Source organism: Bombina bombina, chromosome 4, assembly GCF_027579735.1.
Source record: "Bombina bombina isolate aBomBom1 chromosome 4, aBomBom1.pri, whole genome shotgun sequence".
Taxonomy (NCBI): Eukaryota; Metazoa; Chordata; class Amphibia; order Anura; family Bombinatoridae; genus Bombina; species Bombina bombina.
Genome location: NC_069502.1, coordinates 14697605 through 14722813, shown reverse-complemented (window position 1 = coordinate 14722813; position 25209 = coordinate 14697605). Strand labels below are relative to the sequence as shown.

The 25209-nt window shown below is 38.7% G+C and overlaps 1 long non-coding RNA gene across 1 annotated transcript in view; it reads right to left on the bottom strand.

The window, feature by feature from the left end:
- Positions 1–21695: 21695 nt before the first annotated feature.
- The window catches only part of LOC128655215 (uncharacterized), an 84151-nt gene continuing 80637 nt past the window's right edge, over positions 21696–25209 (bottom strand). The window contains exon 3 of the long non-coding RNA XR_008401726.1: positions 21696–21805. This is a non-coding gene — a long non-coding RNA (uncharacterized LOC128655215). The remainder of the gene's footprint in view (positions 21806–25209) is intronic.

Below are 25209 nucleotides of genomic sequence, written 5' to 3'. Positions count from 1 at the left end.
GTTTCGAACTCGCCACCGACAATAATTTGGCATCCTCCAATCGAGAGTAATAACCCAGGTTATCAACATGGTGGTTTTTCGCCGCTATGAGCATGCACGATTTGCACTAATCGTCATACCATATGTCACTGAAAGTAGATCTGCAAACTCGATTGTCCTGCGCTTGCATAATACCCATACCATTGTATGGGTAAATGTGGAGTCCTTGAAATGATATGCACATGTGAGGCTAGACTAATTGTTATGGGCATGCGCATAGTAACAACATCACAAGTTAATGATATGCACTGATCGTAAATGCTATTGGTCCATTTTTTTGGAACGTGAAACTCCCATATTTGAGGGTTGGCTGATATGACGTCAACACCGAAAATAAAAATAAATTTTTCTAAAGTTCAGAAACTTTGTTGGAGACAACAAATATGTATGTGATGATATGTAAACAGGTACTATATCATATTGATGGTCAGTTGGTCTCAAAAATATGAAAGTTTTGGAATCCTTTAATTCAGATAGAGCATACAATTTTAAAAAGTTATATATACATATTAATTATACATTTTGTTTTGTTCTCATGATAGCCTCTCTTGAAGGAGCAGCGCAGCAAAGCAGTACTGGGAGTTAGCTGAACACATCAAGGACCTAATGTACGAAACCTCTCCGCTCAGGTCGGATAATCTAAAATGATCGTCCAGCACTGCCAGATCTCTAGTGACATTTTCTAAGGTCAGATTTTGCAATACTTCTCCAGGGGGAGGTCCCTGCATTGCTATATGTGAAGGAGAGACAAGCACAGTGCAGTATAACACTGTATGACATGAGTTCTGCTTTATTTTATATCTAACTAGTTCTAAAGCCCGTGTACACTGCCATTTTCTGCAGTGCAGCGGTCCCGTCCGGCCCTGGCCCTGCCCACGCCCCACACGCCTGCATCTGCCCCCGCCATGCCCGCTCCCCGCCACTCACCCAGCGGTCATTGCTGATCCTACCTTACGGCCAGGTATGTTTGTCTTGCGCTGCAGTCTCTACTGCGCATGACTGCATTGGACAAACTTACGCGCCCTTTTATATAATATGGGATGACCACTGCTTCTTATATTGCAGTAAGCAGGCTCAGTTCCGGAGAAGCTTACGCTGCTTAGTACATGGCGCCCTAAAAGTAAATTGATTTTTTTTTCTTTTTTAAATTGTAATCTCTATATGAATCATCAAAGTTTTATTGTGACTTCCAGCACAAGTGCTTAGATGAATATCAAACATACTTGACACCACAATGCTGCTAGATGTTTAGCTCTAATTATCAAAGGCATGTTTACAGATTCCTTTAAGTCACATATGTTGCTGAAGATTTCAGAAATTAGATAAATTATGCATATCAGTTAAAGGGACATGAAACCCACATTTTTTCTTTCATGATTTGGAAAGAGCATGCAATTTTAAACAACTTTCTAATTAACTTCTATTATCTAATTTGCTTCATTATCTTGATATCCTATGCTGAAAAACATATCTAGATAGGCTCAGTAGCTGCTGATTGGTGGCTGCACATAGATGTCTTGTGTGATTGGCTCACCCGTGTGCATTGCTATTTCTTCAGCAAAGGATATCTAAAGAATTAATCAAATTAAATAATAGAAGTAAACTAGAATGTTGTTTAAAATTGTATTCTCTACCTGAATCATGAAAGATATTTTCGGGGTTTAGTGTCCCTTTAAGCCAATTTTCCATGAAATACCTGAAAGTAGGTTATGAAGCATTACATAATTAACTAAACAATATATATAATTTTTATATGTATGATAAAAGAACCTATGGCATTTTGTCTAAATCCTGGTAGAAAAGACACCACATTTCCCTTGTGGATATATAACTACTGGTTTCCTTCTCACATCAGAATCATGACTAGAGCATAATTTAATATATAATGAGTCGTGACTTGAGAAAGATTTCTGACAACCTGTAAAAAAATGATAATTCAAAGTCAAATGCGCTCTCACCATTGTCAGGGTAAATGGATGATTTTCCAATGCTGATATCCTTGGACACTGCAGAACAATGTACTGAAAATAAATCACATAGACAACAGAATTTGTAGATGAAGCTGTAAAATCAAACATTTTCTTTTTTAAATATATATATATATATATATATATATTTTTTTTTTTTTTTTTTTTTTTTTTTTTTAAACATGTTCAATAATGGTACAAAACAAGTAACTGAGTGTTGGCAAAAGGCAGCCATTAAATATAATAATAATAATAATAATAATAATAATAATAATAATAAAAATAAAAAAGCATTTAAAGGGATGCTATAATGACACTTAAAAGGGACACAAGTCAAAATTAAACTTTCATGATTAAGACAGAGCAGCAATTTTAAACAACTTTCCAATTTACTTCTATTAACAAAACGTTCACAGTCTTTTTATATTTACACTTTTTGAGCTCCTACTGAGCATGTGCAAGAATAACACAGAATTTATGTTTATGCATTTGTGATTGGCTGATAGCTGTCACATGGTACAGGGGGAGTTGCACATTGTCAGAAAACAATCTACTACTCATTTGAAGTTCAGACTAAGTGGTATTGCATTGTCTTGTTATCATGCATTTTTTGATTATGCAAATCTACTGTATTTACTGGTACTTTAAATAAAAGGGACTTTAAACTCAATATGTCATTTTCCATATAACAATAATAATAATAATATAAACTTTTTATATATCAAGATGTTTTGCAATGCAGTGTTTAGTCTGATATATACTGTACATATATAAAAGAACATCTTTTTATCTATCGGTATCAGCAATTAAACGCTGCATTGAAAAATTCTGCATACAAAAACATGTTTTAAAAGTATTTAACCCTTTCCTGCCAGGGTTAAAGTGTCTACATCGGAACAACTGTTCCGATGTAGACAAATTGAAATCACACGATCGCGAGATTTCAATTATTGGATCGGGTTTGGGGGGCGTCCCTATAACCTTAGGAACCCTCCGGAGTGCAATCAAATCCAGGAAGCGCAGAAGGCTTCAGGACAGCCGTTGGCTATGACGTTATATTCTGTCACAACGGCTCTAAAGCCCAGTGTAATTATGACGGAATAGAACGGCATTAAAAGGTTAATGATATCAACATTTGCATATTTTGCTTTATTCCAGGGACACACCTTTTGAAAAGCATTTTATCTTATAAAGCCAATTAGATAGTAATAAGCTGTGTTGAATATAGCTTGCTGAACATACTTCCAGTTCTCATAGGAATCTGAGTTATATTGCAGGAAAATAAATAAATAATAAAAAAATATTGCACAAAATAATTATACATTTTTTATGGAATCCAAAATGCTTTTCAAGCCCCTCTATTAAGACATTAAACACTTCTTGCTTGTCCCCCAATACCTAGAGAGACCAAAATTCCAATTTTGGATGCTGCAAATTCTTAAAAACAGAATTTATGCTTACCTGATAAATTACTTTCTCCAACGGTGTGTCCGGTCCACGGCGTCATCCTTACTTGTGGGATATTCTCTTCCCCAACAGGAAATGGCAAAGAGCCCAGCAAAGCTGGTCACATGATCCCTCCTAGGCTCCGCCTACCCCAGTCATTCGACCGACGTACAGGAGGAAATATGCATAGGAGAAACCATATGATACCGTGGTGACTGTAGTTAGAGAAAATAATTCATCAGACCTGATTAAAAAAACCAGGGCGGGCCGTGGACCGGACACACCGTTGGAGAAAGTAATTTATCAGGTAAGCATACATTCTGTTTTCTCCAACATAGGTGTGTCCGGTCCACGGCGTCATCCTTACTTGTGGGAACCAATACCAAAGCTTTAGGACACGGATGAAGGGAGGGAGCAAATCAGGTCACCTAAATGGAAGGCACCACGGCTTGCAAAACCTTTCTCCCAAAAATAGCCTCTGAAGAAGCAAAAGTATCAAATTTGTAAAATTTGGCAAAAGTGTGCAGTGAAGACCAAGTCGCTGCCTTACATATCTGGTCAACAGAAGCCTCGTTCTTGAAGGCCCATGTGGAAGCCACAGCCCTAGTGGAATGAGCTGTGATTCTTTCAGGAGGCTGCCGTCCGGCAGTCTCATAAGCCAATTGGATAATGCTTTTAAGCCAAAAAGAAAGAGAGGTAGAAGTTGCTTTTTGACCTCTCCTTTTACCAGAATAAACAACAAACAAAGAAGATGTTTGTCTGAAATCTTTAGTGGCCTCTAAATAGAATTTTAGAGCACGGACTACGTCCAAATTGTGTAACAAACGTTCCTTCTTTGAAACTGGATTCGGACACAAAGAAGGTACAACTATCTCCTGGTTAATATTTTTGTTGGAAACCACTTTCGGAAGAAAACCAGGCTTAGTACGCAAAACCACCTTATCTGCATGGAACACCAGATAGGGCGGAGAACACTGCAGAGCAGATAACTCAGAAACTCTTCTAGCAGAAGAAATAGCAACCAAAAACAAAACTTTCCAAGATAATAACTTAATATCTACGGAATGTAAGGGTTCAAACGGAACCCCTTGAAGAACTGAAAGAACTAGATTAAGACTCCAGGGAGGAGTCAAAGGTCTGTAAACAGGCTTGATTCTAACCAGAGCCTGAACAAACGCTTGAACGTCTGGCACAGCTGCCAGCCTTTTGTGAAGTAAAACAGATAAAGCAGAGATCTGTCCCTTCAGAGAACTTGCAGATAATCCTTTCTCCAAACCTTCTTGTAGAAAGGATAGAATCTTAGGAATTAAAGGGATGCTATAATGACACTTAAAAGGGACACAAGTCAAAATTAAACTTTCATGATTAAGACAGAGCAGCAATTATAAACAACTTTCCAATTTACTTCTATTAACAAAACGTTCACAGTCTTTTTATATTTACACTTTTTGAGCTCCTACTGAGCATGTGCAAGAATAACACAGAATTTATGTTTATGCATTTGTGATTGGCTGATAGCTGTCACATGGTACAGGGGGAGTTGCACATTGTCAGAAAACAATCTACTACTCATTTGAAGTTCAGACTAAGTGGTATTGCATTGTCTTGTTATCATGCATTTTTTGATTATGCAAATCTACTGTATTTACTGGTACTTTAAATAAAAGGGACTTTAAACTCAATATGTCATTTTCCATATAACAATAATAATAATAATATAAACTTTTTATATATCAAGATGTTTTGCAATGCAGTGTTTAGTCTGATATATACTGTACATATATAAAAGAACATCTTTTTATCTATCGGTATCAGCAATTAAACGCTGCATTGAAAAATTCTGCATACAAAAACATGTTTTAAAAGTATTTAACCCTTTCCTGCCAGGGTTAAAGTGTCTACATCGGAACAACTGTTCCGATGTAGACAAATTGAAATCACACGATCGCGAGATTTCAATTATTGGATCGGGTTTGGGGGGCGTCCCTATAACCTTAGGAACCCTCCGGAGTGCAATCAAATCCAGGAAGCGCAGAAGGCTTCAGGACAGCCGTTGGCTATGACGTTATATTCTGTCACAACGGCTCTAAAGCCCAGTGTAATTATGACGGAATAGAACGGCATTAAAAGGTTAATGATATCAACATTTGCATATTTTGCTTTATTCCAGGGACACACCTTTTGAAAAGCATTTTATCTTATAAAGCCAATTAGATAGTAATAAGCTGTGTTGAATATAGCTTGCTGAACATACTTCCAGTTCTCATAGGAATCTGAGTTATATTGCAGGAAAATAAATAAATAATAAAAAAATATTGCACAAAATAATTATACATTTTTTATGGAATCCAAAATGCTTTTCAAGCCCCTCTATTAAGACATTAAACACTTCTTGCTTGTCCCCCAATACCTAGAGAGACCAAAATTCCAATTTTGGATGCTGCAAATTCTTAAAAACAGAATTTATGCTTACCTGATAAATTACTTTCTCCAACGGTGTGTCCGGTCCACGGCGTCATCCTTACTTGTGGGATATTCTCTTCCCCAACAGGAAATGGCAAAGAGCCCAGCAAAGCTGGTCACATGATCCCTCCTAGGCTCCGCCTACCCCAGTCATTCGACCGACGTACAGGAGGAAATATGCATAGGAGAAACCATATGATACCGTGGTGACTGTAGTTAGAGAAAATAATTCATCAGACCTGATTAAAAAAACCAGGGCGGGCCGTGGACCGGACACACCGTTGGAGAAAGTAATTTATCAGGTAAGCATACATTCTGTTTTCTCCAACATAGGTGTGTCCGGTCCACGGCGTCATCCTTACTTGTGGGAACCAATACCAAAGCTTTAGGACACGGATGAAGGGAGGGAGCAAATCAGGTCACCTAAATGGAAGGCACCACGGCTTGCAAAACCTTTCTCCCAAAAATAGCCTCTGAAGAAGCAAAAGTATCAAATTTGTAAAATTTGGCAAAAGTGTGCAGTGAAGACCAAGTCGCTGCCTTACATATCTGGTCAACAGAAGCCTCGTTCTTGAAGGCCCATGTGGAAGCCACAGCCCTAGTGGAATGAGCTGTGATTCTTTCAGGAGGCTGCCGTCCGGCAGTCTCATAAGCCAATTGGATAATGCTTTTAAGCCAAAAAGAAAGAGAGGTAGAAGTTGCTTTTTGACCTCTCCTTTTACCAGAATAAACAACAAACAAAGAAGATGTTTGTCTGAAATCTTTAGTGGCCTCTAAATAGAATTTTAGAGCACGGACTACGTCCAAATTGTGTAACAAACGTTCCTTCTTTGAAACTGGATTCGGACACAAAGAAGGTACAACTATCTCCTGGTTAATATTTTTGTTGGAAACCACTTTCGGAAGAAAACCAGGCTTAGTACGCAAAACCACCTTATCTGCATGGAACACCAGATAGGGCGGAGAACACTGCAGAGCAGATAACTCAGAAACTCTTCTAGCAGAAGAAATAGCAACCAAAAACAAAACTTTCCAAGATAATAACTTAATATCTACGGAATGTAAGGGTTCAAACGGAACCCCTTGAAGAACTGAAAGAACTAGATTAAGACTCCAGGGAGGAGTCAAAGGTCTGTAAACAGGCTTGATTCTAACCAGAGCCTGAACAAACGCTTGAACGTCTGGCACAGCTGCCAGCCTTTTGTGAAGTAAAACAGATAAAGCAGAGATCTGTCCCTTCAGAGAACTTGCAGATAATCCTTTCTCCAAACCTTCTTGTAGAAAGGATAGAATCTTAGGAATTTTTATCTTGTTCCATGGGAATCCTTTAGATTCACACCAACAGATATATTTTTTCCATATCTTATGGTAAATCTTTCTAGTTACAGGCTTTCTAGCCTGAATAAGAGTATCTATTACGGAATCTGAAAACCCACGCTTTGATAAAATCAAGCGTTCAATCTCCAAGCAGTCAGTTGGAGGGAAACCAGATTCGGATGTTCGAATGGACCTTGAACAAGAAGGTCCTGTCTCAAAGGTAGCTTCCATGGTGGAGCCGATGACATATTCACCAGGTCTGCATACCAAGTCCTGCGTGGCCACGCAGGAGCTATCAAGATCACCGAAGCCCTCTCCTGATTGATCCTGGCTACCAGCCTGGGAATGAGAGGAAACGGTGGGAATACATAAGCTAGGTTGAAGGTCCAAGTTGCTACTAGTGCATCTACTAGAGTCGCCTTGGGATCCCTGGATCTGGACCCGTAACAAGGAACCTTGAAGTTCTGACGAGAGGCCATCAGATCCATGTCTGGAATGCCCCATAATCGAGTTATTTGGGCAAAGATTTCCGGATGGAGTTCCCACTCCCCCGGATGGAATGTCTGACGACTCAGAAAATCCGCTTCCCAATTTTCCACTCTGGGATGTGGATTGCAGACAAGTGGCAGGAGTGATCCTCCGCCCATTGAATTATCTTGGTCACTTCCTCCATCGCCAGGGAACTCCTTGTTCCCCCCTGATGGTTGATATATGCAACTGTCGTCATGTTGTCTGATTGAAACCTTATGAATTTGGCCTTTGCTAGATGAGGCCAAGCTTTGAGAGCATTGAATATCGCTCTCAGTTCCAGAATGTTTATCGGGAGAAGAGATTCTTCCCGAGACCATAGACCCTGAGCTTTCAGGGGTTCCCAGACCGCGCCCCAGCCCACCAGACTGGCGTCGGTCGTGACAATGACCCACTCTGGTCTGCGGAAGCTCATTCCCTGTGACAGGTTGTCCAGGATCAGCCACCAACGGAGTGAATCTCTGGTCCTTTGATCTACTTGAATCGTCGGAGACAAGTCTGTATAATCCCCATTCCACTGTCTGAGCATGCACAGTTGTAATGGTCTTAGATGAATTCGTGCAAAAGGAACTATGTCCATTGCTGCAACCATCAATCCTATTACTTCCATGCACTGCGCTATGGAAGGACGAAGAACAGAATGAAGTACTTGACAAGAGCTTAGAAGTTTTGATTTTCTGACCTCTGTCAGAAAAATCCTCATTTCTAAGGAGTCTATTATTGTTCCCAAGAAGGGAACTCTTGTTGACGGGGACAGAGAACTTTTTTCTATGTTCACTTTCCATCCGTGAGATCTGAGAAAGGCTAGGACGATGTCCGTATGAGCCTTTGCTTTTGACAGAGACGACGCTTGAATCAGGATGTCGTCCAAGTACGGTACTACTGCAATGCCCCTTGGTATTAGAACCGCTAGAAGGGACCCTAGTACCTTTGTGAAAATTCTCGGAGCAGTGGCTAATCCGAATGGAAGTGCCACAAACTGGTAATGCTTGTCCAGAAAAGCGAACCTTAGGAACTGATGATGTTCCTTGTGGATAGGAATATGTAGGTACGCATCCTTTAAATCCACCGTGGTCATAAATTGACCTTCCTGGATGGTAGGAAGGATCGTTCGAATGGTTTCCATTTTGAACGATGGAACCCTGAGAAATTTGTTTAGGATCTTGAGATCTAAAATTGGTCTGAATGTTCCCTCTTTTTTGGGAACTATGAACAGGTTGGAGTAAAACCCCATCCCTTGTTCTCCTATAGGAACTGGATGAATTACTCCCATCTTTAACAGGTCTTCTACACAATGTAAGAATGCCTGTCTTTTTATTTGGTTTGAAGATAATTGAGACCTGTGGAACCTTCCCCTTGGGGGTAGTTCCTTGAATTCCAGGAGATAACCCTGAGAAACTATTTCTAGTGCCCAAGGATCCTGAACATCTCTTGCCCAGGCCTGAGCAAAGAGAGAAAGTCTGCCCCCCACCAGATCCGGTCCCGGATCGGGGGCCATCCCTTCATGCTGTTTTGGTAGCAGTGGCAGGCTTCTTGGCCTGCTTACCCTTGTTCCAGCCTTGCATCGGTCTCCAGGCTGGTTTGGGTTGAGAAGTATTACCCTCTTGCTTAGAGGATGTAGAATTAGAGGCTGGTCCGTTTCTGCGAAAGGGACGAAAATTAGGCTTATTTTTAGCCTTAAAAGACCTATCCTGAGGAAGGGCGTGGCCCTTTCCCCCGGTGATGTCTGAAATAATCTCTTTCAAATCAGGACCAAACAATGTTTTACCCTTGAAAGGGATGTTAAGCAATTTTGTCTTGGAAGACACATCCGCTGACCAAGACTTTAGCCAAAGCGCTCTGCGCGCCACGATAGCAAACCCTGAATTTTTCGCCGCTAATCTAGCTAATTGCAAAGCGGCATCTAAAATAAAAGAGTTAGCCAATTTAAGTGCTTGAACTCTGTCCATAACCTCCTCATACGAAGATTCTTTATTGAGCGACTTTTCTAGTTCTTCGAACCAGAAACACGCTGCCGTAGTGACAGGAACAATGCATGAAATTGGTTGTAGAAGGTAACCTTGCTGAACAAACATCTTTTTAAGCAAACCCTCTAATTTTTTATCCATAGGATCTTTGAAAGCACAACTATCTTCTATGGGAATAGTAGTGCGTTTGTTTAGAGTAGAGACCGCCCCCTCGACCTTGGGGACTGTCTGCCATAAGTCCTTTCTGGGGTCGACTATAGGAAATAATTTCTTAAATATAGGGGGAGGAACAAAAGGTATGCCGGGCCTTTCCCACTCCTTATTTACTATGTCCGCCACCCGCTTGGGTATAGGAAAAGCATTGGGGGGCACCGGAACCTCTAGGAACTTGTCCATCTTACATAATTTCTCTGGAATGACCAAATTGTCACAATCATCCAGAGTAGATAATACCTCCTTAAGCAGTGCGCGGAGATGTTCTAATTTAAATTTAAATGTTACAACATCAGATTCAGCTTGTTGAGAAATTTTTCCTGAATCTGAAATTTCTCCCTCAGACAAAACCTCCCTCCTGGCCCCTTCAGATTGGTGTGAGGGTATGTCAGAACCGTTATCATCAGCGTCCTCTTGCTCTTCAGTGTTTAAAACAGAGCAATCGCGCTTTCTCTGATAAGTAGGCATTTTAGATAAAATGTTTGCAATAGAATTATCCATAACAGCCGTTAATTGTTGCATGGTAATAAGTATTGGCGCACTAGATGTACTAGGGGCCTCTTGTGTGGGCAAAACTGGTGTAGACACAGAAGGGGATGATGCAGTACCATGCTTACTCCCCTCATTTGAGGAATCATCTTGGGCAATATTATTATCTGTGGCATCATTGTCCCTACTTTGTTTGGACACTATGTCACAATTATCACATATATTTAAATGGGGAGAAACCTTGGCTTTCATACATATAGAACATCGCTTATCTGATGGTTCAGACATGTTAAACAGGCTTAAACTTGTCAACAAAGCACAAAAAACGTTTTAAAATAAAACCGTTACTGTCACTTTAAATTTTAAACAGAACACACTTTATTACTGAATATGCGAAAAAGCATGAAGGAATTGTTCAAAATTCACCAAAATTTCACCACAGTGTCTTAAAGCCTTAAAAGTATTGCACACCAAATTTGAAAGCTTTAACCCTTAAAATAACGGAACCGGAGCCGTTTTTACATTTAACCCCTATACAGTCCCAGGTATCTGCTTTGCTGAGACCCAACCAAGCCCAGAGGGGAATACGATACCAAATGACGCCTTCTATAAGCTTTTTCAGTGGTTCTTAGCTCCTCACACATGCATCTGCATGCCTTGCTTTCCAAAAACAACTGCGCATTAGTGGCGCGAAAATGAGGCTCTGCCTATGACTAGAAAAGGCCCCCATCTAAAAAAGGTGTCCATACAGTGCCTGCCGTTTTTTAACAACAATCCCCAAGATTATAATAACTATTAAGAGTTATAATCTGCCAAATATGCTTAGCAAAGTAATCGTTTTAGCCCAGAAAAATGTCTACCAGTTTTTTAAGCCCTTATAAAGCCCTTTATTCTTTTACTTAATCTAAGAAAATGGCTTACCGGTCCCCATAGGGGAAATGACAGCCTTCCAGCATTACAAAGTCTTGTTAGAAATGTGGCCAGTCATACCTCAGGCAGAAAAGTCTGCCAACTGCTTCCCCCAACAGAAGTTACTTCATCTCAACAGTCCTGTGTGGAAACAGCAATCGATTTTAGTAACGTTTGCTAAAATCATCTTCCACTTACAAACAGAATTCTTCATCTCTTTTCTGTTTCAGAGTAAATAGTACATACCAGCACTATTTTAAAATAACAAACACTTGATTGAAGGATAAAAACTACATTTAAACACCAAAAAACTCTTAGCCATCTCCGTGGAGATGTTGCCTGTGCAACGGCAAAGAGAATGACTGGGGTAGGCGGAGCCTAGGAGGGATCATGTGACCAGCTTTGCTGGGCTCTTTGCCATTTCCTGTTGGGGAAGAGAATATCCCACAAGTAAGGATGACGCCGTGGACCGGACACACCTATGTTGGAGAAATCAAATATCTGGTTTAGCAATTTGCAGCACTTTAAAAGCCTAGATTACAGAATTTGCTTTATGGCATCTCCAGGGAATGTGGCAAAAAGAACATTTATTTTTTTACATTAAAACAAGGGGTGTTCATCAATATCCCTTTAATATTTCTGTAACATTTTCTCAGCAATTTAGTGTATTCCGTATGTTCAATAGATGCAAAAGTCCCTATGTTATAAACTTGATTTTAAAGACGGTTATTTTTTGAGGATAATTGCTGGAGGCAGCTGTGCTTTTCACAAGAGTAAGTAAAACAGCCTGTTCTGAAAAAAAAGTAATGATCTTTAAATGCCAGTTTAATAATATGGGACTTTTCGACTCCATTAACAAACATACACTTCGTGTATGTAGCTACACTTTCAGCTGGGATTGCCAGGTGTCCAATATTCATCTGGACAGTCAAGTATATCAGTTCAGTAAAATATATGCAAAAATACTGGTCACTTAAAGGGACAATAAAGTTAAAAAAAAAAAACTTTCATGATTTAAATAGGATATGCCATTTTACACAACTTTCCAATTTACTTTTATCACCAATTTTGCTTTGTTCTCTTGGCATTCTTAGTTGACAGCTAAACCTAGGAGGTTCATATGCTAATATTTTAGACCTTGAAGACCAACTAGAGGGTGTTAGTTCATGTGTTTCATATAGATAACATTGAGCTCACGCACGTGAAGCTCCTAGGAGTGAGCACTGATTGGCTAAAATGCAAGTCTGTAAAAAAAAAAAACTGAAATAAGGGGGCAGTTTGCAGAGGCATAGATGCAAGGTAATTAAAGAGGTAAAATGTGTATTATTATAACTGTTGGTTATGCAAAACTGGGAAATTGGTAATTAAGGGATTATCTACCTTTTTAAACAACAAAAATTCTGGTGTTGACTGTCCTTTTAAAGGGATACTAAACCCATTTTTTTTCTTCCACGATTCAGATAGAGCCTGCAGTTTTAAGCAACTTTCTAATTTACTCCTATTATCAATTTTCTTCGTTCTCTTGCTATCTTTATTTGAAAAAGCAGGAATGCAAAGTTAGAAGCAGGGCCATTTTTGGTTCAGCACCTGGGTATGCTTGCTGATTGGTTACTAAACTTAGCCAACAATCAGCAAGCGCTTCCTAGGTGCTGAACCAAAAATGGGCTGGCTCTTAAGCTTACATTCCTGCTTTTTCAAATGAAGATCGCAATACAATGAAGAATAATTGATAATAGGAGTAAATTAGAAAGTTGTTTAAAATTGCATGCTCTATCTGAATCATGAAAGAAAAAAAATGGGTTTAGTATCCCTTTAACTATCCAGATTTCCACAGTTCCCTGAGCGGCTGCTAAATTTTCAAGCCACTTTTGCCTCTATATGCATTGAAAACATGACCCAAAAGGAAGTATCACTGCGCATGCAATACTTTGTGTTACTGGAAGTTATGAGGTTGTTTATAAAATTCTACACTGTGTGTTGTATGTAGCTAGTGAGGTAACACTTCTGCTTTTTCTATGCTACACAGGCAATCAAGGAAAGGTGAGATCACTGCTGTGTGTGTTACTGGCAGTAAACGAAGTAAAATGATTGATTTATATGTTACCGACATTCAAGGGGATAACATCATTGTTTAATTGTGAAGAATATGTATAGGTGGGTCAAGGGTGTGGAGTAAAGTAGAACTAGCAACTGTATTTTCAGCTGTTTAATTAAACGATAGCAACATAATGACCCTTGCACTCTATGGCAGGTTTTGCAGTGATAGGTAGGTATGAGGGTGTGCATAAAAATGTTACCCCAAAGTCATATATCAGGTGTGAAAGGTGGTACCAGTGATTATTTGTGTGTATGGAGCAGAGGAGTGCAATTTTTTTATTACATATTGTTGTTTTGGTTATTAAAATTTCATTTATTTTCTTCCCTTGCTACCTCTCTTACTGTACTGAGAAGAGCACAGGACATGTAAAATATATGTCATTACAAGATTGTCCTGCTAAATGTGGGACAGATAGGACATGTGTTTCCTTCCCCCCTTACCAAAGGTATTTGCAAAGAAAAATGATGGAAAGTAAGTCAAAGCAAAACTATTTAGAGTACGAGTGGCGTGTTAATTGTAGTGTGCGAGCAATATGGCTCATTGTGAGCGACGGAAATAGCATGCGTATTATGAGTTGAAAGTAAAGGCGTTCTCTCAAGCACAATCAAATTTAATGCACCGTGGGTTAGCACAACTTTAGAGCTCTGGGTAACTGTTCCATGAGACAAAACAATTGCACAAAACACACCTAAAACAAAATGTATGCTTACCTGATAAATGTCTTTCTTTCCAGAGATGGAGAGTCCACAACGTCATTCAATTACTAGTGGGAATATCATTCCTGGCCAGCAGGAGGAGGCAAAGAGCACCACAGCAAAGCTACTAAGTGTCACTCCCCTGCCCATAATCCCCAGTCATTCGACCGAAGGGAAATGGAAAATGAATAACACAAAGGTGTAGAGGTGCCTGAGGTTTAGTATAAAATCAATGACTTAAAGGGACAGTTTACTCAAAATTTTTCTCCCCTTTAATTTGTTCCCAATGATCATCTTTACCTGCTGGAGTGTATTAAATTGTTTACAAGTATTTCCATAACCCTTATATTGGAATTTGAAATAGTTTATTTAGCCTGAGGTATCCCCACCCATCCTTAAAATGTCTGGACTTGAGGCCAAGATGTGTTAACACAGCCAGTAGAAGAAATTACACTCCCAGTGGGTTATAGAATAGATAAGGTAATACAATGTTCATTTTTAATTGTTTTCTCTAAGTATTGGTGATTGGTTCATGGATAGATATAAGATGAGGAAGCAGGTATATGTACACAATGTGATATAGTAATGACATCTCATTATACCTACAAGCTCAACCCATTTTATTAGGTTGTGACTTCAAAACACAAAATCAGCTAATTCATATAAACAAATAAGCCTTTAAAAAGCAAATCTGGTAAAAAAAGGGAAAACATTTTTAAAGTATACTGTCCCTTTAATAAAGGGTGTGGTTGTGCACTCTCCATATCCCTAAAGAAAGAAATGTATCAGGTAAGCATAAATATTGTTTTCTTTCCTAAGATATGGAGAGTCCACATCATCATTCAATTACTAGTGGGAACCAACACCCAAGCTAGAGGACACAGAATGAACAGGGAGGGAGAACAAGACAGGCAGACCTAAACAGAAGGCACCACCGCTTGAAGAACCTTTCTCCCAAAAGAGGCCTCAGCTGAGGCAAAAGTATCAAATTTGGAAAATTTGGAAAAAGTATGCAGAGAGGACTAAATTGCAGCCTTGCAAATCTGTTCCTCAGAAGCTTCATTTTTGAAAGCCCAAGAAGAGGAGACAGCCCTAGTGGAATGAGCTGTAATTCTCTCAGGAGGTTGCTGTCTAGCAGTCTCATAGGCAAAACGAATTATACTTCTCAACCAGAGGGAAAGAGAAGTAGCAGTAGCCTTTTGACCCTTATGCTTTCCTGAGAAACTAACAAACAGGGCAGAAGACTGGCAAAAATCATTAGTCGTCTGTAGATAGAATTTTAGAGCATGCACAACATCCAAGTTGTGCAGCAGACGTTCTTTATGAGAAGAAGGATTGGGACAGAGAGAAGGAACAACAATTTCCTAATTAGTATTTCTATCCAAAACCACGAAGAACCGCCCTATCCGCATGAAAGTCTAGGTAAGGCGAATCACACTGCGAAGCCGAGAGTTCCGAAACTCTTCGAGCAGAAGAGATAGCAATAAGAAACAAAACCTTCCAAGACAGCAACTTAATATCTATGGAATGCATAGGCTGAAACGGAGCCTGCTGCAAAACTTTAAGAACAAGATTAAGGTTCAGGAGGAGCAACAGGTTTTGTGTAGCAAAATAGATAATGCAGAAATCTGACCTTTCAGAGAACTGACTGACAACCCTTTCTCAAGACCTTCCTGGAGAAAAGACAAAATTCTAGGAATCCTGACCCTACTCCAAAAGTAGCCCTTAGATTCACACCAATAAAGGTATTTATGCCATACTGTATGGTAAATGTTAAGAGTAACAGGCTTGTGAGCCTGGATCATGGTCTCAATGACAGGACTCAGAAAATCCACACTTAGACAGAACTAAGCATTCAATCTCCAAGCAGTCAGCTTCAGAGAAAAGAGATTTGAATGGAGGAATGGACCCTGAATTAGAAGGTCCTCCTTAAGAAGAAACCTCCAAGGTGGCCGAGATGACATCTTCACTAGGTCTGCATACCAGATCCTGCAAGGCAATGCAGGAGCTATAAGAATTATCGACACTGTCTCTTGTTTCATACGAGCAATAACATGGAAGGAGTGCAAATGGAGGAAACAGTTATGCTAAGTCAAAATCCCAAAGAACCGCCAGAGATTTTTATCAGAGTGGCCTTAGGATCTCTTGACCTTGAACCGCACCTTGGAAGCTTGGCATTCTGCCGAGACGCCATCAGATCCAACTCCGGCAACCCCCATTTGAGGGTTAACCTGGAGAACACCTCCGGATGGAGAGCCCACTCCCCGGGATGAAATGTCTGTCTGCTCAGGAAATCCGCTTGCCAGTTGTCTACTCCAGGAATGTGGATGGCAGATAGACAACAATTGTGAGCTTCAGCCCACGGAATAATCTGTGTCACCTCCTTCATGGCTAAGGAACTCCGAGTTCCTCCCTGGTGGTTGATGTAAGCCACTGAGGTGATGTTGTCTGACTGAAACCTGATAATCCAGGCTAAGGACAATTGTGGCCAAGCCATCAGAGCAGACTCCTCCCTAGTCCATAGTCCCTGCACCTTTAATGATTCCCAGACTGCTCCCCAGCCTAGCAGGCTGGCGGCCGTGGTCACCATCACCCAGGAAGGTCTCCGGAAGCATGTGTCCTGAGACAAATGGTCCTGAGAAAGCCACCACGGGAGTGAGTCTCTTGTCGACTGGTCTAGATCTATCCTCTGAGACAGATCTGAATGGTCTCCGTTCCATTGTCTGAGCATGCATAATTGCAGAGCTCTCAAATGGAATTGAGCAAAGGGAATGATGTCCATGGAAGCAACCATCAGACCAATTACCTCCATACATTGAGCCACTGATGGCCGAACGGTAGACTGTAGAGAGAGACAATACGAGAGAATTCTGGATTTTCTGACCTCTGTCAGAAAAAAATTCATGGATAGGGAATCTAGTATGGTCCCTAAGAAAACCACCCTTGTAGCTGGAAAAAGGAAGCTCTTTTCCAGATTCACTTTCCAGCCATGGGAATGTAGAAAAGACAACAAGATCTCTGTATGAGAGTTTGCTTGTTGAAAAGATGGCACCTGAACCAATATGTCATCCAGATAGGGCGCCACTGCAATTCCCCGAGACCTGATCACTGCCAAAAGAGCCCCCAGAACCTGAAAGTGTTTGTCTAGAAAGGCGAATCTCAGGAATTTGCGATGATCCCTGTGGATAGAAACATGAAGATACACGTCCTTCAGGTCTATGGTTGTCATGAACTGACACTCTTGGACCAAAGGAAGAATGGAATGAATGGTTTCCATTTTAAAGGACGGTACCCTGAGAAACTTGTTGAGGCACTTTAGGTCTAAAATACTTTAGGTCTAAAATGGGTCGAAATGTTCCCTCTTTTTTGGGCACCACGAACAGATTTGAATAGAATCCTAGACCCTGTTCCCTTACTGGAAATGGAACAATCACTCCCAGGGAGGAAAGGTCCTGAACGCAGTTCAAGAATGTCTCTCTTTTTACCTGGTCTGCAGATAATCTTGAGAGGTGGAATCTGCCCCTGGGAGGGAAAGTCTTGAATTCTATTTTGTAACCCTTAGATACTATGTCTACAGCCCAAGGATCTGGGACATCTTGTCTCCACGCTTGACAAAACCCACTTGATCCGGCGCCGACCCTTTATGCTGACTTAGACTCAGCTGAGTGTTTCTTTGATTGCTGCCCCTTATTCCAAGACTGATTGGGCTTCCAAGAAGACTTGGACTGCTCCTGCTTGGAAGAGGAAGACTTTTGACCTTTGAAGTTACGAAAGGAACACAAACTACTTTGACATCCTTTGAGTCTGTTCTTCTTGTATTGCGGTATAGACCCTTTTCCACCCATAATATCAGAAATTATTTCTGCCAGACCAGGTCTAAACAAGGTCTTACCCTTGAAAAAAAGCACAATAAGCTTGGACTTAGAGGTAACATCATCTGACCAAGATTTTAGCCACAATGCCCTGCAGGCTAGGACAGTGAAGCCAGACATCTTGGCTCCCAGTCTAATAACTTGCATGTTAGCATCAAACATAAAGGAATTGGCTAGTTTAAGAGCCTTAATCCTATCTTGTATCTCCTCCAATGGAGTTTCTACTAAAATTGATTCAGACAATGCGTTGCACCAATAAGATTCTGCACTTGCTACTGTGGCAATACAAACTTCAGGTTTCCATTGAAGACCTTGATGAACATACATCTTCTTCAAACAAACTTCCAGCTTTTTGTTCATAGGATCCTTAAATGAGCAACTATCCTCTATAGGGATTGCAGTTCTCTTAGCCAGAGTAGAAATAGCCCCTTTTACTTTAGGCACCGTGGCCAAGAATCTTTAATAGAGTCAGGAATAGGAAACATCTTTTTAAATACGGGAGACAAAGAGAAAGGAATCTCTGGCTTCTCCCATTCCTGTGAAATAATCTCTGTCACATGGTATGGGACAGGAAAAACTTCCACAGAGGAAGGAACATCATAGTATTTATAAAGTTTACTAGACTTATTAGGGTTGACAACGACAGAAGTATCAAAATCGTCCAAAGTAACCAATACCTCCTTTAACAGTACACAAAGGTGTTCAAGCTTAAATCTCTTTACTTCTTCAGTATCAGATGAAGGAATAATACCGTCCAAATCTGAGATTTCACTCTCAGAGTCTACTGCTGTATCCTCCTCATCAGAAACCTTACTATCTGAATGTCTAATTTTCTTCTTGTGTTTTCCCAGCATAATAAAAGCAGATAATGCAGCAGATACCACAAAATATACCTGTGCAGCAAAATCTGTAGGCAAACAAACTCCTCCAGGAGACTGAGAGGAACAGCAGGACACTGTTTGTGATGCCATAGAAGCTTGGGATGTTTGAGGAGAAAGCTATGGCATTGCCTGAACAGCATAATCCTGAGAGACATTGGGCTCAGCGGGCAACAATTTATCTTTAAATTGAAGTGTTCTAGCTAAGCATGCAGCACAGAATTGCATAGGCAAAACAATTTGTGCCTCTAGGCATAACAAGCATTTTTTAAAAGACACTTGTCCATAATCCTAAATAAAACTTCCCCAAATTGTAGAAATTTTTTAAATACACTGTCACTTTATGAATTTTTAATACCACAGCCACTTAACGTTATGCAAACATTCTTTAAAACAATAAACCAATGAGGCCCCCTACACCTTAGAAAGGCTGAGGTGCCTTACCGTAACACTTATACACAATTTGGCTGCCAGAAGTCTCTAAGACGATTGTATAGTAGATCGACGCTGAAGAAACTGAAATTCAATGACGCCGCTCTGCTCCGTTATTATCCAACAGCAGAGAGAAGTCACATGACTGGCAGAGAGAGGAAACTACGCAGCAAGTAAAAGGCACTCATATCCCTCTGCCAACAACACCGGAGCTACATTTACACAAACGCTCAAGCAGTCTGTCAGTTAGCCTGTTCTAGCTAAGCAAGCAAAGCCAAATGTTAAGTTTATACATAAATCCCTGTATAAAACATAAGCCCCACACACTTACTAATAAAGTATTTCAACAAAATTAGCCCAAAGAGGAAACACGTCCCAATAAAAGGAAGATTAACCCCTAGTCTCAACATACATAATGTGCCTGTCCACTGCCAAAGAGAATCCTGTATAAAAGAATTTTAAAAATGTCCCCATCTATTGCATATGAAATATTCTTCTGAAATGCAAGTCTCCAAGACCTAGAAGACAAAAACACTTATCTGCAGTCTAGCTGTCCGGCCGGAAGACAGCTCACAAGGCGTGAAAGGACACATACTCCTTACAGAGACCTGTAGAAAAAGAAAGGTCAGAGTAACCAATTCTGGCTTTCTGTACCATGGGCAGCAATGTGTTAGGAAACAAAGCAAGGACTACCTCACAACTTCCTAACTGCTTAAAAGCCACCACTACTCTACTGAAAACATTGACGTGGACTCAGCTAAACCCAAACCCTTGCTTGCAGGGAAAAGTACCCGAAAAAGGAATTCATTTCTTCAGACACCAAACTTCACCTCCTCCATTGACAGAGGCAAATAGAATGACTGTGGATTATGGGTAGGGGAGTGACACTTAACAGCTTTGCTGTGGTGCTCTTTGCCTCCTCCTGCTGGCCAGTAGTGATATTCCCACTAGTAATTGAATGATGTTGTGGACTCTCCATATCATAGGAAAGTAATACATTTTACAGTAAGTACAATTACACTCATGATAACACTGTCTGATATATATATTTTTTTTTTGGTTATAAGAGCTCAAAGATATGATGTCTCATGTGTTACAAAAAAATGGGCAAAGGGTTTTAACATAGAGATACATACACACACACACACACACACATATATATATATATATATATATATATATATATATATATATATATATATACATACATACATACATACATACATATATAAATAAATATGTGTGTGTGTACATATGTATTTATGTGTTTGTATATGTATTTACAGACATACAGTATATACATATTAACACATACATACATATGTACACACATATATATTTGAAAACAATAGCTGAAAATATGAAAAAAATCATATGTATGCAGTATTCATATTTAATAAAGTGTTTAACTGTGTATGTACTGTAAATATTTCACATTCCAATGTTCTTCATATAGTTTCTAATTATTTTTAAATATATATTCCTATATATATCTGTATATATCTATTCCTATTTATAATTTTATATAGATATATATTTTACCAAAAAAAAAACAACCTAATAGAATATAAATATTCCTTTAACAATAAGTAGAACATATTCTTCTTTGTTAAGAACATTGTAATGTGAAATAGATATATTTCATGCCAGATTTAGCACACTTGAATAAAAGCAGTCGGGTTAGCGAGTGACTATGGGTGTTAGTTTTTTTTTGCGCTCCATTGAAGTCTATGGTAGAATACAATAGCGCTTTCTCAATATTCAAAGTTCAACATTTTGCATGCGTCAGGTTTCTGCTTGTGCTCACATTTTTTACTTTCAACATGTAATACGAGCGTAACCCGGGGAAAAAAGCCTCCGTCTAGAGATGTTAAAGCGCAAGCTCGTAATCTAGCCTATTATGTGGTATAAAGAAAGATAAAGTACACTGAAATCTTTAAATACAAGTGAGGGGGTGGTGTAGCTCCAGGAAAACTACTGTAGATCAAAGTATGCGACTGGTCACAAACAACATATTAAAGCAACTCCAAGAGATCCACAAGTGAAGACGTGAGGTGCAGGCCAAGAAAAAGGACTGAGTGTGTCCCAAATCTAAGCAGCAAAAGGCATGTCCTACACGCCCCATTTTTCCTCATGTACGTGTGTTTGTGTATTTTTTTTGTGAACGCTGGAATAAATTTCCGTTTTTTTTGGATATTGTGTGTGCTGCCTTTCTTTTGCTACACTGAAATCTTCTGTAAATGGAAATAAATTGAGCACCCCCTCTAATGCCTCTAAACATAATTATACTGGTTCTGTCTGTAAAATTTTGTAAATGTCTCACTCACCTGACCAGGCTTTGCTTTAAAGTTTTCTTTAATCATTCGAAGTTCAATTACGTCACATGGGTGATGTATCACTGAGGTAATTGTAACTGGTTTCCTGCTCCTTAACAGTCGGTATAATCTCTCAGCACAATATAAGCACAATGGACCAGAAACCCAAAGCCAAGTCTGTAATTATAAAAAAAAAAATTGTTGAGAGTTGATAAACTGCAGTGACCATCCTGTGACCAGGTAACTATAGTTTAAACTATGGTAATTGGATTAATGCTTAAGGGCTGAGACAATTACACAAAGCAGCTGTAAATATAAAGGTTTCCCCACAACCTTAAGAATAGCTAGGTAAGGATAATTACAATGTCTGCAGGATACTCCAGAGTAGTAATTTTAATGCAGTTGCGCTGACCAAAAGTAGCTTAATGTGTAAACAAATGGCTCATTTAAAAACCTCTATATAGGATGGAAGTATATAAAAACTTAATTTATTTTACAAAGTGTGTACAATCGAATAAAATTTGAAACAATAAAGTATAAAATGCTAAATTACAAAATACTGTGCACAGTATAAACACTGTCTAGTGATTAGGGATGGGTGAATGTTTTGCAACATTCGAAAAACGGCACAAATTTTAACACATTTGTTTTTTCGAATCAAATTTCGAATGTATACATAACATTCTAACATTCGATTTTTGAATGTTCGGTTTTCAAATTTTATGATTACATTCGAAAATATTCTTTTCGAAAAATTAGAATTTAGATTTGTAATAGTATTTCTAATGCTTTCTTTAAATGTAATATTCGAATTATGCAATATTCGAATTTGAAAAATTCGAATTTATATGTTTGTAATAGTATTTCTAATGCTTTCTTTAAATGTAATATTCGAATTATGCAATATTCTATATAGAAACATTTGAAATGATATATTTGTATCTATTATGTATCAATTTACTAGATTCCCTCCCTACCACATGAACTATTGAACTTCTGAATAGTATTTGTTAAATAGAATGTTAAATTCAAAATTTCGAATGTGGACATTTGATATAATTATAAACATTCGAATTCGAAAGTGACATTCGAAAACTGTAAATAGTATTCGATTATAGAATTTTTAAGAACATTCGTTCTTATCAACATTTGGATTTATAATTCGAATTTCGGTAATAACATTCGTTCTAACATCCGAAATTCGAAAATTTACACATTAGCCCATCCCTACTAGTGATCACATCAATATCACAAAGTTAAAAACATCAAGCATAAACCCATATCTATCTGGGCATTAAATGAAATTAGTGTAGTATCAATTAAAAACAGAAATAAAAATCCAATTGTTGAAAAGCACAAAAGCACAAAAGAGCAGTCTTTAGTTGATTAATTGTGCAACAGTCTTTGCTGATATTTACCAGACTTGTCTTTTGAAAGAAATATGCAGTAGTTATATGAAGCTGTAAAGCAGGCTTGTCTTTGGCAAACAATTTGCAGTGGTTAGTAGAAGCTGTAAAAGCTGCAACACATGGGGTAAAAGAAGGACAGGGATATCCTTTCCATTGAGCATCATGATAAAGAAAGAAACAAAGATCTTCCAGTCCCTAAGCATTTTGCAATATGCAATAATGCAAATCTTAAAAATTTCAATTTTATGGGAATAGCTAAGATCTCAAATCACTAGAGGGGAGGTGACCCACATATTGAAATATTGAAAGAGAAGGAAAATGGATTTTCCAACTAGGTACCCTGACCCCCCGAGGCCTTAATCTGGAATTAGATTTAAACTGTCATTTAAAATGAAATGATACTACCATACTATGTCCGAAATATCATTGTACATAGTTAGAATAGGGTTAAAGTTGAATCCCATAGGTACTGATTCAATAGAAGAAATAATCCCCCACTTATTATCTTCATGGTTCTAAAACATAATCATATTAAAATATGGGTAATTGCCTTTAACAAACTTAGGTTATACTCAAAATGGTCTAAAGATTTTTTTTTGAAGATCTATTTTACAGAATTCAAAATTTTGGATTCTGAATTTTGGAATTTTAAAGTTTTGGAATTTAAAAATTTTGAAATTCTGAGATTTCAAGATTGTAATCAAAATTAAAATTAAAATTCATATCTATAAGGTTATGCTTAAATATCCTCTCCAAGATCTGTAGAAATAAGACGAAAAATAAGACTAAAAAAAAAAAAAGCCTATCAATTGATCCTTATAATTGTAGGAATTAATTGAGTGTATATAAATATAATTATACTTAGATGAGAGTAAATATAAATAAATATAAATAAAAATAAATCAAATTAAATTCATTGAATCCTTGCATCCACAAACTCTGAAATTTCATGAATTATTCCTCAATAGAATTATGGAGATTCCCCTTCAAGTACAAATTATTTTGGCTTTTAAATACAAAAAATGTATATATAAAAAAACATTTATGTACAAAGGCTTATGTATTTATTTATTTATAAAATATCACAAAACATTGCATTGATACAATAGGGTACAATAAAATACAAAAACAATAATAAAAATACACATTATATGCAAACATTTAACATAGAGCAGGTATGAAATATTTAATCAACCATGACAGGAGCATTCTGTTTTGAGATATGTATAGAGGGATCTCTTAAAGGATTTTAGGCTTGGGGAAGTTTTTAAAGTGTGAGGGAGGTCATTCCATAATTGTGGCGCTCTGTAGGAAAAGGAGGATCGAGCTGCTTTTTGTATTGAGGCAAGCTAAATAATGTGCTGTTATTGGATCGGAGGTTATAGGAGGTGGGAATAGCAGGGGAGAGCATTCTGCTCAGGTAGGGTGGGAGCTTCCCAGAAAGGCTCTTAAAGACAAGGCAGGAAAGATGGAGGGTGTGTCTGGATTCCAGCGACAACCAGTTTAGTTCTTTTAGCATGTCACAATGGTGGGTCCTGTAGTTACATTGTAGCACAAAGCGGCAGAGCGAGTTATATAACGTATTTAGTTTATTAAGGTGAGTTTGCGGAGCAGGTGCATATACTATGTCCCCATAATCCAAGATAGGCATCAGCATTTGCTGTACAATCTTTTCCTTTACTGTAGGGCTGAGGTAAGATTTGTTTCTGTACAGGGCACCTAGTTTTGGATAAAGTTTAGAGGTAACTTTTTCTATGTGGAGTCCAAAAGATAGATTGGGGGCTAACAACATACCTAAGTATTTAAAAGAGTGGACTGCGGTCAGCGTGCAATTGGATTTTGTTTTGATGCGAAGATGGGAATTTTGTAATTAATGTATTTTAGGTCCCGTTCCAAAGATCATTGTGACCGTTTTGTCAGTGTTTAGGAAGAGTTTGTTTTTTGAGATCCACTTTTCTACCTCTGTGAACTGGTCTTGGAGCACTGTTTCAAGCTGCAGCAGATCAGATTTGTTTGCATAGATTACCGTGTCGTCTGCGTACATGTGTACAGTTGAGGATTTGCAGACATTAGGCAAATCATTTATAAATAATGTGAATAGTAGGGGGCCGAGAATGGAACCTTGGGGAACACCACACGTGACTGGGAGAGGGATGGAGTCACTGTTAGAGA